The 15,088-nt window shown below is 47.6% G+C and overlaps 1 protein-coding gene across 7 annotated transcripts in view; it reads left to right on the top strand.

The window, feature by feature from the left end:
• Positions 1-7,359, top strand: part of LOC140384715 (leucine zipper protein 2-like) — a 440,867-nt gene extending 433,508 nt beyond the window's left edge. For all 7 annotated transcript variants that reach the window (XM_072466669.1, XM_072466665.1, XM_072466667.1 and 4 more), the window contains one exon: positions 6,979-7,359. The gene's annotated coding sequence lies outside the window, so the exon portion shown is untranslated. The remainder of the gene's footprint in view (positions 1-6,978) is intronic.
• The last annotated feature ends 7,729 nt before the right edge of the window (positions 7,360-15,088 follow it).

Below are 15,088 nucleotides of genomic sequence, written 5' to 3'. Positions count from 1 at the left end.
TATTTTGCTTTTGCCCAGGAGTGCAAATTGAGACTCTATGGGCACAATCCTCCCAAAAGAGAACAAAAGTCTCCCAGCGAGCACGTTTAGCCACATGTGTCCTGACACTCGCAGTGCCGGGAAACACATGGCTACTCAACGCGACTCGCGTTGTTACGAGGGACCTGCACGGGGAACGCGCGGCCGAGGCCACACCTAGCCCCATTTTCTACCAAGGGCGCTCCGCTTGCCGGAACTACCCAATGTCGCGAGAGATCAAGGCGCCATTTTTAAATCACATCCCGATTTCTGAGGCCCCCTCCCCCCCAGCCAGATTTTGGAGAGGATTTAAAATGTTGCTTGCGATGCCACATCTACCTTATGATTTGTAACGTTCATGATGCCCATATTCAACACAGTGGGAAAAATCTTCCGGCTCTTCAGGCCAGTGGGATCTTCCGGTCCTGCCGATGGCGCACCCACGCCTCGGGTTTCCTGGCGGCATGGGTTGGATTCAATGGGCCAGAACATTCTGCTGCCGGACAACTGCGGGCCAACCCCCATCTCCGAGAAACATACCGCGAACAGAGAATCTCACCCAGTGCCTTTGACATTTTTTGCCTCAGGCTCATTTCAGATCACTTGTGGAGACCTGACTGGCCAAACCCAGCCTGCAGCACACCACTGTACTAAGGAGTTTACAGATGCCATGTTTATGTGTGCCGGGCTATTTATTGCCTTTAACACCTACCACAACAGTCAGACGGGAAGAGCCAGAGACTTTTCCGCCTTGGCTGGTTTGCCAATGGTGCAAGATGTAATTGACCGCACCCATATCACCATCAAGGCACCAATAGGCCAGTCAGGGGACTTTATTAATAGCAAGGGTCACCATTCAGTGAATAGTCTGTGGCCAATAGCAGTTCTGTGCAAAGTACCCAGTAACCAGCCTATATTCTCAGGAACTCCCAGGTGCCAGGGACCTGATACTTTGGGAGGGGAGCTGCTGGGTGACAAATGGTACCCATTGAAGTGGCTTCTGACACCAGTTTGAGGTGCCAGCCTGAGTGCCGATACAATGGGGGTCATGGCACAACTGGGGCCACCATTGAGCAGGCCGTTAGTTTTCTCAAAACAAGGTTGCGATGTATTTACAGATCTGAAGAGTATCTCCAGCACGTAGCTCCATGCGATGGTTCGTTGCTGTGCTGCCCACAAGCCGGTGCTCCTATCGGAGGAAGAACCAAGGGAGACCATCCATTCCTCTGATGAGGGGATAGAGAAATTGGAGGGGAAACTAGCACAGCCAGATGTGCAAGGCGCTGCCAGCAGACATTTGAATGGGTCCTGAGATTCCAGTAACTCAGTCCATCGAAACATCTCATCCACTATTTCCTTCCTTCCCTCTGTCATCACCAGAAAACCAATTCCTCATCTCTTAAAATCACCAATATGCAAACTATGTTATATTCAAATAAAATCACACATGGGTTCCTTCCATCCATTAAGACACACAGCAAATAAAGTAATGCCCTTTTTGAGGAGGTTCAAACAACACATCATTTATCCGCACGGAACATTAGTGTCCTAGACTCATCCATGTGGCTAACGGGACTAGTGTGGGAAGGGTTCATTCCTTTCTGGGTGCTGGGGCATGGTGCACCCCACTCGCTGGCGGCTGTGGTGGAGACAGGCTGCCTGGTCCTTATTCCCCCTTGCCTGCCACGACTTTGGCAACTGTCTGTAGCCATGGCCCGGTGTGGTAGGTGTGTCTTGCATGGTGGCAGGAGGCCCTTCTGTTGCCCTGGCACTCTGTGCCAATGGCATGGGGCAGAGGAGAGAATATCCTCACTAGCAACACCCTGAAAGGTGCCTCCAGGTGGCGGGTCAGCTGCTGCTCATGCTCGATCCAGAGGGCCAGGTAGCCCTCCCTTCTTTCCTGAGGGGCATTGCATGCTGGATGTGACTCCAGGCCTCGTCCTCCTATTGTCCTGGCTCTGGGTTGTTCAGCACAGGGCTGATGGGCGCAGGTCAAAATGCATCCTCCCGATTGCTTCTGTAAGTTGCTGGGTTTGGCTCTCCAAGCCAGTTGCCAGTCTGTCAAAGAGGAAGCTGAATGTTGCATTGAGTGGATGATTGTGGAACCCATGGCCTGGCTGGACCCCTTCAAAGTCTGTGCTAGAATGCGTGAGCCCTCTGGTATATGCGCAGAAATCTACACAAACCTTGCTCTGAATGTCCATGCATCTGGCACCTTACAGTCAGCTCCAGAGGCTCATCATCCAACTGGGACTCCTCTGGTTCCCTCTGGCTCTCCTCCAGCACCCCTGCTGCATCCCAGTCGCCATCAGCTGCCTGTATCTCTGTGATGTACCCTCACCAGTTTGGGGTTCCCGTAGTTCCGGGATGTGAATCCCCACCGAGGACAGTCTGTGGGTTGACGCTGAGCAAAGGTGTGATGCTGCATCCTCTGGGGGCTTTATCTCCCCTTCAGAGGTTGGCGTCAGGCCCTCGGGACTTTGTGTGTGTTGCATTCCATAGTGTACCTGTGATGGAGGCAAAAATAGGGAAAGTTAAGGCCACCTTCAACCTCCGAAGCTAGTGCTCAGAAAAATAGCCCCAAATTGACAACACTTCCAGTATTGTGAGATGTTACTCTTTAGTGGCATTTCACAACTTCTTGTAGTCCTCATCCCAATCGATGCATGAGGCTGTTCTCAATCAGATGCCACCAATACCTCTTTGATAATAACATGCCAGAGATCTTCCCTTCAGCCCTCTTCACAATTATCTCTCTAAATTCCACATAATACCCTTGTAATCTCACCAGCCAGGGGCTTCCTCCTATCATTCCTTCCCCAGTCAACCAGCTCCACTCGTTGGAAGCAAGCTGCAACACCTCCTCCTCTATTGCCACAGGGTGACCATTGTTTGGCAACCCACCTCCCATCTTTCATCTTTTCGGGGTATTATAGGCCCTCGCCTCCTGCTAATACAGTGGGGCCTTGCATTGATTTCGAATTTCCTGCACAATCGTTCCTTCACATGTCTGATCTCTGAGAACTCCACAGGCTGAACATCAGCAATGCCACAGAACTAGTGTACCTTTTACGATGTTAACAACGGCACACTCCCCTCCCGCCGATAACCCCTTTACAGGCCTCAGGCTTATGTAAAGTGGCATTAGTGCATCATGCCGCCTTGCACTTTTGGTCAGTGCACAAGACAATACCCTCATGGAACCTTCCAGAACCCTCCGTGAGTGCACACCTCCGTAATGGAGACTCACTCACCCTGGCAAATTCTAACACGGTTGTTGGGCCACTTGCTGAGCTTTGTCCAGGTTCCCTGAATGACCCCCAAAGGCTGCAGACCTCCACTGCTTTGGTCTGACTTGGAAGTCTCCTCTTTCTGTCAGCTTGCAGCCTGGAGGAGGCCTGACAGAGATTTTTCAAACCTCGGGGTCGCTAGTCCATCTGCCCTGGTGATCCCCTCACTCCCTTCTCTTAGCCAGCTGTGGAGGGACCCTGATGCTCCATATCTCTCTGCATTCGTCAGGGTTAAGACATACACAAATAAATAAAAATTAGAACTCATGTGCGTGAACACTTGCAAATATTTATAAGCAGCACCCAAATCTTCTTCCTTTAGGAGAACCATTATTCCTCCCCGGCACACCTGATACAGTCCAGCACCAGGGTCCCTTTAAATTAATGGCTGTGACCTCCTTCTGGGTCACAGCTTGGTGCCTGGACATCCTGTCCTCCAAGGCCCATTGGGCAAGCAGCGCACCTTGAGACCCTGTTGGCTGAAAATCCGCACGGCAGTCGTTAATTGGCCGATTGCCGTATTATTGGGGGTCTCTCAAAGGCGGGGGCAGGGGTCGACGATTCCAGCACTTCCACGACCTGCTCCCGCCCGCCGCCACAGGTGGCAAAATTCGGCACAGTCTCAGGGCCCAGACACTACTCAGTGAGCTGAGCTCGGCCTGAGGAGTAAAGGGTACCACAGTTACCACAGTTACCATTGCATGGCCTATGTAGGAGTTCTCCTTGATATAAATGTCTCTCCGTTCTTCCATCTCGTTTATTTCTCCACAACAGAAAAGTGTCCCTCAAAAATAGTTTTCATGTCCCTTTGATCTTTGGTTTTTTTTTGTGTTGGAGAATGTACAAGACACGTAAACCAAGGCAGCTTTCAGTTCTTCGACTCACTTGAGGGCACTGTTTTCAAACTAAGCATTGTTTTAATGTTCGACTCTGTCTCTCTGCTTTGAAGATGTTGATCGAAGCTGGAGCTGTGCTCTACGGGCACCAGCTACCTTCCACAACAACATCTTCGAGTGATTCTCAGAGAGAGCAGCCTATTTACCCACAGTTCCAGATTCATCCCTCCACCTGAATGAGCAGAATTTACAGTGAGAGTCGCTGAATGAAAATGATTAATGGAACCATGCCTTTTTTTTTTAGCCTCTGTCCTTCTCTGAAGAGTGCAAATGATAACTGTGGGGATTGAGGGTGATTTAGAGATGTGGATCAGAAATTGGCTAGCTGAAAGAAGACAGAGGGTGGTGGTTGATGGGAAATGCTCAGAATGGAGTACAGTCACAAGTGGAGTACCACAAGGATCTGTTCTGGGGCCGCTGCTGTTTGTCATTTTTATCAATGACCTAGAGGAAGGCGCAGAAGGGTGGGTGAGTAAATTTGCAGACGATACTAAAGTCGGTGGTGTTGTCGATAGTGTGGAAGGATGTAGCAGGTTACAGAAGGATATAGATAAGCTGCAGAGCTGGGCTGAGAGGTGGCAAATGGAGTTTAATGTAGAGAAGTGTGAGGTGATTCACTTTGGAAGGAATAACAGGAATGCGGAATATTTGGCTAATGGTAAAGTTCTTGAAAGTGTGGATGAGCAGAGGGATCTAGGTGTCCATGTACATAGATCCCTGAAAGTTGCCACCCAGGTTGATAGGGTTGTGAAGAAGGCCTATGGAGTGTTGGCCTTTATTGGTAGAGGGATTGAGTTCCGGAGTCGGGAGGTCATGTTGCAGCTGTACAGAACTCTGGTACGACCGCATTTGGAGTATTGCGTACAGTTCTGGTCACCGCATTATAGGAAGGACGTGGAGGCTTTGGAGCGGGTGCAGAGGAGATTTACCAGGATGTTGCCTGGTATGGAGGGAAAATCTTATGAGGAAAGGCTGATGGACTTGAGGTTGTTTTCGTTGGAGAGAAGAAGGTTAAGAGGAGACTTAATAGAGGCATACAAAATGATCAGGGGGTTGGATAGGGTGGACAGTGAGAGCCTTCTCCCGCGGATGGATATGGCTGGCACGAGGGGACATAACTTTAAACTGAGGGGTAATAGATATAGGACAGAGGTCAGAGGTAGGTTATTTACGCAAAGAGTAGTGAGGCCGTGGAATGCCCTACCTGCTACAGTAGTGAACTCGCCAACATTGAGGGCATTTAAAAGTTTATTGGATAAACATATGGATGATAATGGCATAGTGTAGGTTAGATGGCTTTTGTTTCGGTGCAACATCGTGGGCCGAAGGGCCTGTACTGCGCTGTATTGTTCTATGTTCTATGTTCAATGTTGCATTTTTAAGTCTTTTCACGTGGCATTTTGTAATCTTCCACTCTCCTCTCTGACCCGCATTGGCTCTCGGTACACAATGCCACAATTTCAAAGCTCTTTGTTTTAAGATCCTTCATGGCGTTACCCATTCCTATATTTAGAGCCAAATGCTCCTGCCCCACAAGCCTTTGATTTCTCCATGCTCCTGAAATTCTGACCTCTTGATGCATTGCCAATTTGGATTATTCCAAAATTGGCAGCCATGTCTTCCAATTCCTATGGCCCTCATAGACCCAAACCTCTCTAAATGCCTCTCCAATTTTCATCCTCCTTTCAGACGCTCCTTAAAACTTACCCCTTTATCCGGGCTTTTATTCAGTTGTCTGAGTGCCTCCTTAGCTGGTCTGATTTGTAAGTTTGCAGATGTCACCGAGGTTGGTGGAGTGGCAGATAGTGTTGAGTATTGTCAGAGGGTACAGCAGGACATAGATAGGTTGGAGACTTGGACAGAGGAATAGCAAATGGAGTTTAATCTGGACAAATGTGAGGTATTGCATTTTGGTAGGTCTAACATGGAGGGGATAAATATTGTAAATGGCAAAAATCTTAGGAACATAGAAAGTCAGAGAGGTCTGGGCGCAGGTCCACAGATCTTTGAAAGTGGCAATGCAAGTGGACAAGATAGTCAAGAAAGCATACGGAATGTTTGCCTTCATTGGACGGGGTATCGAGTATAAAAACTTCAAGTCATGCGACAGTTGTATAGAACCTTGGTAAGGCCGCACTTGGAATATTGCACACATTTCTGGTCGCCACACTACCAGAAGGATGTGGAGGCTTTGGAGAGGGTGCAGAGGAGGTTTACCAGGATGTTGCCTGGTCTGGAGTGTGTTAGCTTTGCGGAGAGGCTGAATAGACGAGGACTGTTTTCATTACAACGATGGAGGTTGAGGGGTGACCTGATAGAGGTCTACAAGATGCAGAGGGTGCCTGGAACGCGTTGCCAGGGTAGGTTGTGGAAGCAGATACATTAACGGCGTTCAAAAGACATCTTGACAAACACATGGATAGGATGGGTATAGACGGATACGGCACAAGGAAGTGCTGAGGGTTTAGGTACAAGCTTGGAGGGCTGAAGGGCCTGTTCCTGTGCTGTATTGTTCTTTGTTCTTTGTTCTTATGTAGCTCAGTGTTAATTTCTGTCTGACAATGCCCCCCCTTATGAAGCTTGAGATGTTTCACCACTTTGCCGGCGCTCGATAAATGCAAGCTGTTTTTTGTGGTTGTGATCTTGGCATGGTTAAGGTTGTCTTCATTGCAGCGCGCGAAGCAAAGCAAAAATTGTTCCAAGATTAATCTTCTGAGGATGGTGCCCGTTCCGAGGTGGCCACGTTTAAATCCCACGCTTTCTTTATTTTGCAGATGAAAACCGACAGTTCTTCAAGACTGAGGAACGAACCACAAAAAACAGAACAAGATGAGGAAATTTAGAGGCTACTAGTCATGAGAATGCAAAGTTGTCTGCTGCACAAGTGCTGCACCGAAGACAGCAGAGCAGTTTTGCATTTAAAATGATTCCCTTTGCCAATCACTTCAGCCATTTTAGTTCAAAACAGTTGCAGGTGTTGTATTCTACGCTGAAGCATGATGTGTTTTTACTACAAGCAAGTTAATCCTTTTTAGATAAATAGAACAAAATTAAGGCGGTTGGAGGAGCGTAGGAGGCTAATTAGAGCTTGGTTTTCATTAGAATTAATGGCAATAGTGAAAGAAGGCTGCAATAAACCATTTTTCTTACTGAGACTGACTCGTAACTATTATCATCCACTTGACAATGAGGTGCTTTAGTCTGCGCTCGGAACTAAATTTTCGGGATCTCTAATTCATGGGGGACAGTGAAAAGCTGATTAGTCACCGAAATCAACAAGCAGGAAGATTGCTACATGTTGATGACAAGTTTAAAATTAAGAGCAGAAGTTCAACCATGAAATGTTAAGTCATTAGTAAGAGAGCTTCTGATCATTCAAGGAACTGATTGAAACCATGAATAAAAATAATAGCCTCCTTCTAATTAACAGTTTGCAAAAAAAGATGCTTCTGCTGCCACAGAGGTTTTCCCCAAGCAGATGTCTTTAAAGCAATAATGAACCAGAGTTTTTTTTAAATAAAACTGAGTAAAGGCATGGTCACGTGTGCCGTTTTGGTTAAAAGAAGGGCTACTTGCTCTGTGTACGCGATTCTTTGAATGACTTGCGTTTTTCCAATGTCATTTGGCAGCACTCTTGCTTGTGAGTCAGAATAATTATGGATTCAAAGCCAGGACATAACCGCAAACAATAATCAAAGCCAACTCTCCAGTTTACTGCTGAGGAAGTGCTGCACTGTTGGAGGTGGTGTCTTTTAGATAAGACGTTAAACATACCCCGCCCGCCCTCTCAGGTGGACCTAAGATCCCGAGGCACTATCCCAAAGACGTGCGCAGGAGTCAACCCTGATGTCCGAGCTAATTTTCATTCTTCAACAAATAACACAAATGAAGACAATCTGCCGATAATCACATTGCTACTTTGTGGGAGCGGGCTGCGTACAAACTGGCTGATACATTTACAGCATGACAACAGCAAATACACTTCAAAAAGTGTTTCACTGGCTGTAAAGGGTTGTCCTGTGATCCAGACAAGCGCTGGGTAAATGCAAGTCTTTTTCTTCTCTGAAACACTTCCACCATTGTCATGCTATAAATACAGCAACTCCAGCTTCCCCACCTGTTATCTTCAAAAGAATATTCTATTGCTATATATACAAAGAAAACTATTTAAATATCTGAGCATAAATGGACCTCCTGTGAAATTGCTCACAGATTTTGAAAAAAGGTAAGTAAACGATGACCAGAAAACCTCTCACACTAACATATGGGTTCAATAATGGAAGCCAGGCAAGAAGTTAAGGACAAGTGCTGCTGCCTCACGCTAAGTGAAGATCGGTTTGTTTTCTCGATCCTCTGCCTCTGTTAGACCGTAAGACCATGGACATAGGAGCAGAATTAGGCCACTCGGCCCATCGAGTCTGCTCCACCATTCAAACATGGCTGATATTTTTCTCATCCCCATTCTCCTGCCTCTCCTCATAACCCCTGATCCCCTTATTAATCAAGAACCTATCTATCTCTGTCGTATCCTGTCTTTTGTTTCATCCTCCCACACCACTACTTTCCTTCCCTTTACACTTCATGCTCCTTCAGCTATTGCCTCATTTTACCTGATTGCCAATGTTTCCTCTGCGCTGCCCGTGAAGGTTACCACATCGTTTTTATTTTCCGATGTTGCGGCACACAGTGGGGACAGATTGAGGCGCCAGAGGATTTTCAGGCAATGTGTTGCTCATTGAGGCGGGGAGTCAATAGATTTTTGGCACCCGGTTCTTGCACGATCCCCATTCTGACGGCCCTGAGTTGGAAGCAAGCCCGCTGCAAAGTCTTCAAGCCCAATTTGTTTGTCTGTTCGGAATAAATTCTGTGTCCAAATACTCTGCGGAAATGTTTTCAGTTCTGTTGGGAAAGTGAGAAAGAAGCTGGGAAAGGGAAAAATGCTGAAGACCGGACAGGAATGATGTTGTGGCCACCACTTAGCGTAGACGGGGGGGCACTTGCAATTGAGTAAGGAGAGCTTATCGAAACCCCAGGATCTGGGACGAGATTCTCCGACCCCCCGCGTGAATCCCGCCCCCGCCGGTTGCCGAAGTCTCCGGCACCGGATATTTGGCGGGGGCGGGAATCGCGTCGCGCTGGTTGGCGGGCCCCCCCGTGCGATTCTCCGGCCCGAATGGGCCGAAGTCCCGCCGCTAAAATGCCTGTCCCGCTGGTGTAGATTAAACCACCTCTCTTACCGGCGGGACAAGGCGGCGCGGGCGGGCTCGGGGTCCTGGGGGGGGTGCGTGGGGTGACCTGGCCCCGGGGGGTGCCCCCATGGTGGCCTGGCCCGCGATCGGGGCCCGCCGATCCGCGGGCGGGCCTGTGCCGTGAGGGCACTCTTTCCCTTCCGCCTCCGCAACGGTCTCCACCATGGCGGAGGCGGAAGAGACTCCCTCCACTGCGCATGCGCGGGAATGCCGTCAGCGGCCGCTAACGTTCCCGCGCATGCGCCGCCCGGAGATGTCATTTCCGCGCCAGCTGGCGGGGCACCAAACGCCTTTTCCGCCAGCTGGCGGGGCGGAAATTCGTCCGGCGCCGGCCTAGCCCTTCAAGGTTAGGGCTCGGCTCCCAAAGATGCGGAGCATTCCGCACCTTTGGGGCGGCGCGATGCCCGACTAATTTGCTCCGTTTTGGGCGCCAGTCGGCGGACATCGCGCCGTTTCCGGAGAATTTCGCCCCTGATTCTGGACTTCTATCCTGGGTTGACCAGGGGAAGCCTATGTTTGCAGTGGTGTGGACCAGTTCAATGTTATCTGCCAGCAAGGAGGATGTGGTCTTGTCAGGATTGTTCACAACACTCAGCAATGTTTGTGTGACCATGGGATTGGGAAATGAGTTCCCTGCGCAACTGGAAGACATAACAGACGTGGTCACATGCAAGATGCCAATCTACTTCTGAAGTGTTGAATGCCTTACCTGTATTATCAATTTTAATACTGGGGTTTATAATGAGGTGGACAAAAGACTGTCATGACAGTTGTCCGCTGTGAAATTTCAGATTATAATTCTCAGAAAATGAAAACAAAAAAATGGCGACAATTCCAGCAGCAATGTAGCCCATAAAATGGGGGCGAAAGAAAGATGTGGGGTGAGATTCCTCAGCCTCCACGCGATGTGTTTCTCGGCGGTGGGGGGTTGGGGGGGGAGGAGACGTTAACAGAGTTAACGTGTCGAGTCCATATCACTCTCCCTCATAACTGAAGAGGGGGGACGACAACAGAAGGGTTACCCCTCTTCAGCTCTGGATACGTGTCACACAGACTGGAAACATTAACTCTGTTTCCCCCTCCGCAGATGCTGCCCGACCCGCTGAGTTTATCCAGCATTTTCCGTTTTTAATTTCAGATTTCCAGCATCCGCAGTATTTTGCTTTTATTTGATTGTTCACTTAAGTCTCACAAGTTGTAATATTTAGATTGAATTTAGACGAACAAAATTTCCCATTTCAGAAGGGAATTTAAGAGCGATTTAATGCAACACCATGGTCACATGTGTTGACTCACTTCTGGAGATTTTTAACTGGCACAAACATTCGCAATGCGGTTGAACTCTTTGCCGACCGAAGGAGGACATCATTACTGAAAATGCCCATACACAAAATAGCGCCTCCACTCTCCTCGGCAATGTCTCTCATGCAGCAGTGTTACACCAGGGAAAATGATTCCAGATTCAATCTATGAACCTGTGCCACACTGTGAACAAATCTATATTTTTTTTTAAATGACCTTTTCCATTTCTGCACACAGGAGCATAATGGTCTTTTATTTTACTTCAAAATGTTTCATCAAAGGAAGAACAGTGTAGAGGATTGCCGGCAGCATTCATACATTTTGTATTTGATACATGTTAAAGTAGTAAGTTTGAAAATGGGCGTTATTGTGGAAGGTGCAGGGACATGATTAGAATGGAGCATCGGTAACGTGGGCCATTCATGCAACAGAAACATCAGTGTGTATAAATCCCTCAGGGCATTTCCCTTCCCATCCATGATTGTTTATTCGTTCTCTTGCTTATTAGTGCTTTTCAGACTATGGCACATCACCGATCACTGCACCAATTTCTGTGATAGAGTGTCTACATGTTTCATTGCTATTAGTGTGCATGATGTGACCAACTGGACAAAATTTAAAATTGACGTGAAACCTCGTGATAAACATTCCAATACTCGCGTTTACCCCCTTCAAACATACAGCAAGGTCTTTCTGGCGTATCATTGAGAGCTGCAACCCCAGGAACTCAGGGTCATTTACTAAGGACTACCCTTCTCTTGCATAATATCTGTGATTTCAGTGGCCTCTTCCTTCTGAAACTGCAAAAAGATCAGTAACCTGTTATGGTTTATTGAAACAGAACCACAAGAATTCGACACACTGGGCAAGGTTTCACGGCAAGTGCATTGTTACAGATGCGCACTGTTTCACTTGTTTCCATTCAGTTCTGTATTCAAAACTGAATTTTGCACTTCTTGTTATGCGTGGGAAATAAATAGCACAGATAAAAGTTAATGCCGCAGAATTAATTTGTAAGAAGACACGTTTCAATTATGTTTATACTTAGTAGATCTTCTGATGGAGCTCACTTTTATATTAACTTGTCATTTTATAATTTCAACATCAGTTGTGTGTAGTCAACTGGAATATATACATTTGTCGAATTACAAACTGTTTCTTCTGTACTTCAGTGCATAGTTTAGACATGTTCAGTAAATGAGCATTTATTATCCTATTAAATTAATTATTTAAGAAGTTGTTTTGCAATGTTATTCATTGCTCCTTTTATTTAAAAGTCTGACCTTAATTGAGGCTTAAATAAAAAAATGAGAAGTTATATTTCAGTGCCTTGTGCACCTCAGTTATCTACAAAGCATGCAAAAGCTGCAGTGCACAAAATACTTCCATCGAAGTATTGCTTCACAACGTGATGGGTGAGAATATTTTATTGACAACAGCAGCTGATATTTTCAGAGCACATTTAATGTCATTAAACATTCCAAGATATTTTGCAGGAGCATTACAAAATAAGGAATGACTCCAACTCACATAAGGAGATACTTGGCCACAAATTGTGCTCAAGAGGTAGGTTTAATGGAGCGTCTTGAAGGGGAAAAGCAAGGTGGAGAGAAGGGGAGGTGTGGGGTAGGGGTTCCAGTCAGTGGAGCACAGATAACTGAAGGTTGTCCATGGGTTCCACTCTGGTGGAACAATTAAAATTGGGAGTGGAAACTAGGGTGGCCAGCGACCACGGAAAGATGTAGGGGACACTTTGGCATCAATGGAGATCTGTGAGAGCAATGGTGTAGAGGGGGAGGAGGCAATGAGTGTTGCCAGATCTCTAAGACGGGAGGGTGGGATGGACCCCAGAACTGTTTGGATGGTGCGCAACATTGAAAAGGAGAATGCAGCACATGTGCACAAGTACATACTGCACATCCACAACTTCAACGTCACTGATACAGACTTAATGGGCAGCACGGTAGCATTGTGGATAGCACAATTGCTTCACAGCTCCAGGGTCCCAGGTTCGATTCCGGCTTGGGTCACTGTCTGTGCGGAGTCTGCACATCCTCCCCGTGTGTGCGTAGGTTTCCTCCGGGTGCTCCGGTTTCCTCCCACAGTCCAAAGATGTGCAGGTTAGGTGGTCTGGCCATGATAAATTGCCCTTAGTGTCCAAAATTGCCCTTAGTGTTGGGTGGGGTTACTGGGTAATGGAGATAGGGTGGAGGTGTTGACTTTAGGTAGGGTGCTCTTTCCAAGAGCCGGTGCAGACTCGATGGGCCGAATGGCCTCCTTCTGCGCTGTAAATTCTATGATAAACAATCAAAGACATGGGATAGCCCGCTAAATTACAGGACAATCCCATAAAATACAGGACACCTGTTCACCCTGATGCACAGGAGGCCAGAATTAGCGGAGCACTAATATTCTGGCATATTGCTGAAGGCTGAGGGGGGAACAAGGCTATGATGGGATTTGAAAACAACAAAGAGAATTTTAAAGTCAGGACATTCCTTGACCAGGAGACAATGTCGGTCAGTGAACACTGGAGGGAAACGAGAATGCAACTCCGTTTAAAGACACAGACAGCAGAATTTTGGATGTTTACAAAGAGTAAGATGTGGGGGAGCAGACAGGAGTGAGTTGAAATGATCGACTTTGAAGGTAATGAAGGTGCCAATGAGGATTCCAGCAGCAGAAATTTGTGATTCATCGGATACTGAAGCTGTCGACGTCCATATGCAGCAAGACCTGCGCAATGTTCAGTCTTGGGCAAATATTATTCATGTCATGCAAGTGCCAGGCAATGACCAACTCCAACAAGAGAGAATCGACCCATCACCCCTTGGCATTCAGTGACGTTATCCACACCGAATCATAGAATCACAGAACCCTACAGTGCAGAAGGAGGCCATTCGGTCCATTGAGTCCGACAGAGAACCCTAGCTCGGCCCACTCCCGCAGCCCCACCTAACCTTTGGATACCAAGGGCCAATTTAACATGGCCGATCCACCTAACCTGCAAATCGTTGGACTGCACAATGGCAACAGTGTGTGCCCGCCGCAGGATACATGCAGCAACATATCAAGTCTTCGACAGCTCCTCTCAAACCTGTGACCTCTACCACCTGGAAGGACAAGAGCAGCAAATGCATTGGAACAGGCAGACACGGGGAGAAAGTGCAAACTCCACACAGACAGTCACCCAAGGCCGGGATTGAAACCGAGTCCCTGGCACTGTGAGGCAGCAGTTCTAACCGCTGTGCCGCCACACCATGACTAGAAACTGAACGGAACTAGCCATATACATATTGCGGCTACAAAAGCAGATCAGGGACTAGGAATCCTGCAGAGAGTAACTCACCTCCTCATCCCCCAAAACCTGTCCACCATCTTCAAGGTGCAAGTCAAGAGTGTGATGGGAGACTCTGCCCTTGCCTGCATGAGTGCAACTGTAACAAGACGAAAGAAACGTGACGCCATCCTGGAGAAAGCATCCGCTTGATTGCTACCCCTTCCACAAACATTCACTCCCTCCACCTCCAATGCACTGTAGCAGCAGTGTGGGCCCTTCACAGGACCTCCCAAACCAGTGACCTTTACCACCTGGAAGCACAACGACTGCAGATACATGGAAATAGCGCCACCTGCCAGTTCCTTTCCAAGTTACACACCGTCCTGATTTGGAAATATATCGCTGTTGCTTCACTGTTGCTGGGTCAAAACCTGTGAACTGCCTTGCTAACAGCACAGTGGCTGTTCCTACAACACTTGGGCTGCAGCAGTTGAAGAAAACAACTCGTCAGCACCTGGCCTACCCAGTGAATCGCAATCCCATGAACAAATAACAAAAAAGAGGAGCTGCGACAGATGTGAAGGCAAGCGATGGTACCAAATGGAAACCTGTGTTTTAGTGATGGCATGGATATTAGGGCGGATGTGATCCCAAGTTTGCAAAGAAATCAACTTAATCTCAAACTGTTGCCAGGGAAAAGGCAGGGGTTGAATAAATTTCCGTTGATGGAGTGACTCAGCTCCAGTAGTTCGTGACTGGGGTCACATAAAACTCTCCCTTTAGGCAAGCAATGTGCGAAAGGGAAAACTGGAGACAGTCATTGTGTATTTAAGCATTCATCAGTGTGGTAGTCACCACTGATGTATATAGTAGGTGCTTTGTGGTAAGGCCCTGTACTACAGGTACGGGGGTAGTTCCCTGCCTGCTGGCTCCGCCCAGTAGGCGGAGTATAAATATGTGTGCTCCTCGTACAGCAGCAATTTCATCAGCTGCTGTAGGAGGCCACACATCTTAGTGTAATAAAGCCTTGATTGCATCCAACTCTCGTCTTTG

This window comes from Scyliorhinus torazame, chromosome 10 (genome assembly GCF_047496885.1).
Source record: "Scyliorhinus torazame isolate Kashiwa2021f chromosome 10, sScyTor2.1, whole genome shotgun sequence".
Taxonomy (NCBI): domain Eukaryota; kingdom Metazoa; phylum Chordata; class Chondrichthyes; order Carcharhiniformes; family Scyliorhinidae; genus Scyliorhinus; species Scyliorhinus torazame.
The sequence above is the reverse complement of the archived record's forward strand: the minus strand, read 5'-3'. Positions and strand labels throughout refer to the sequence as shown.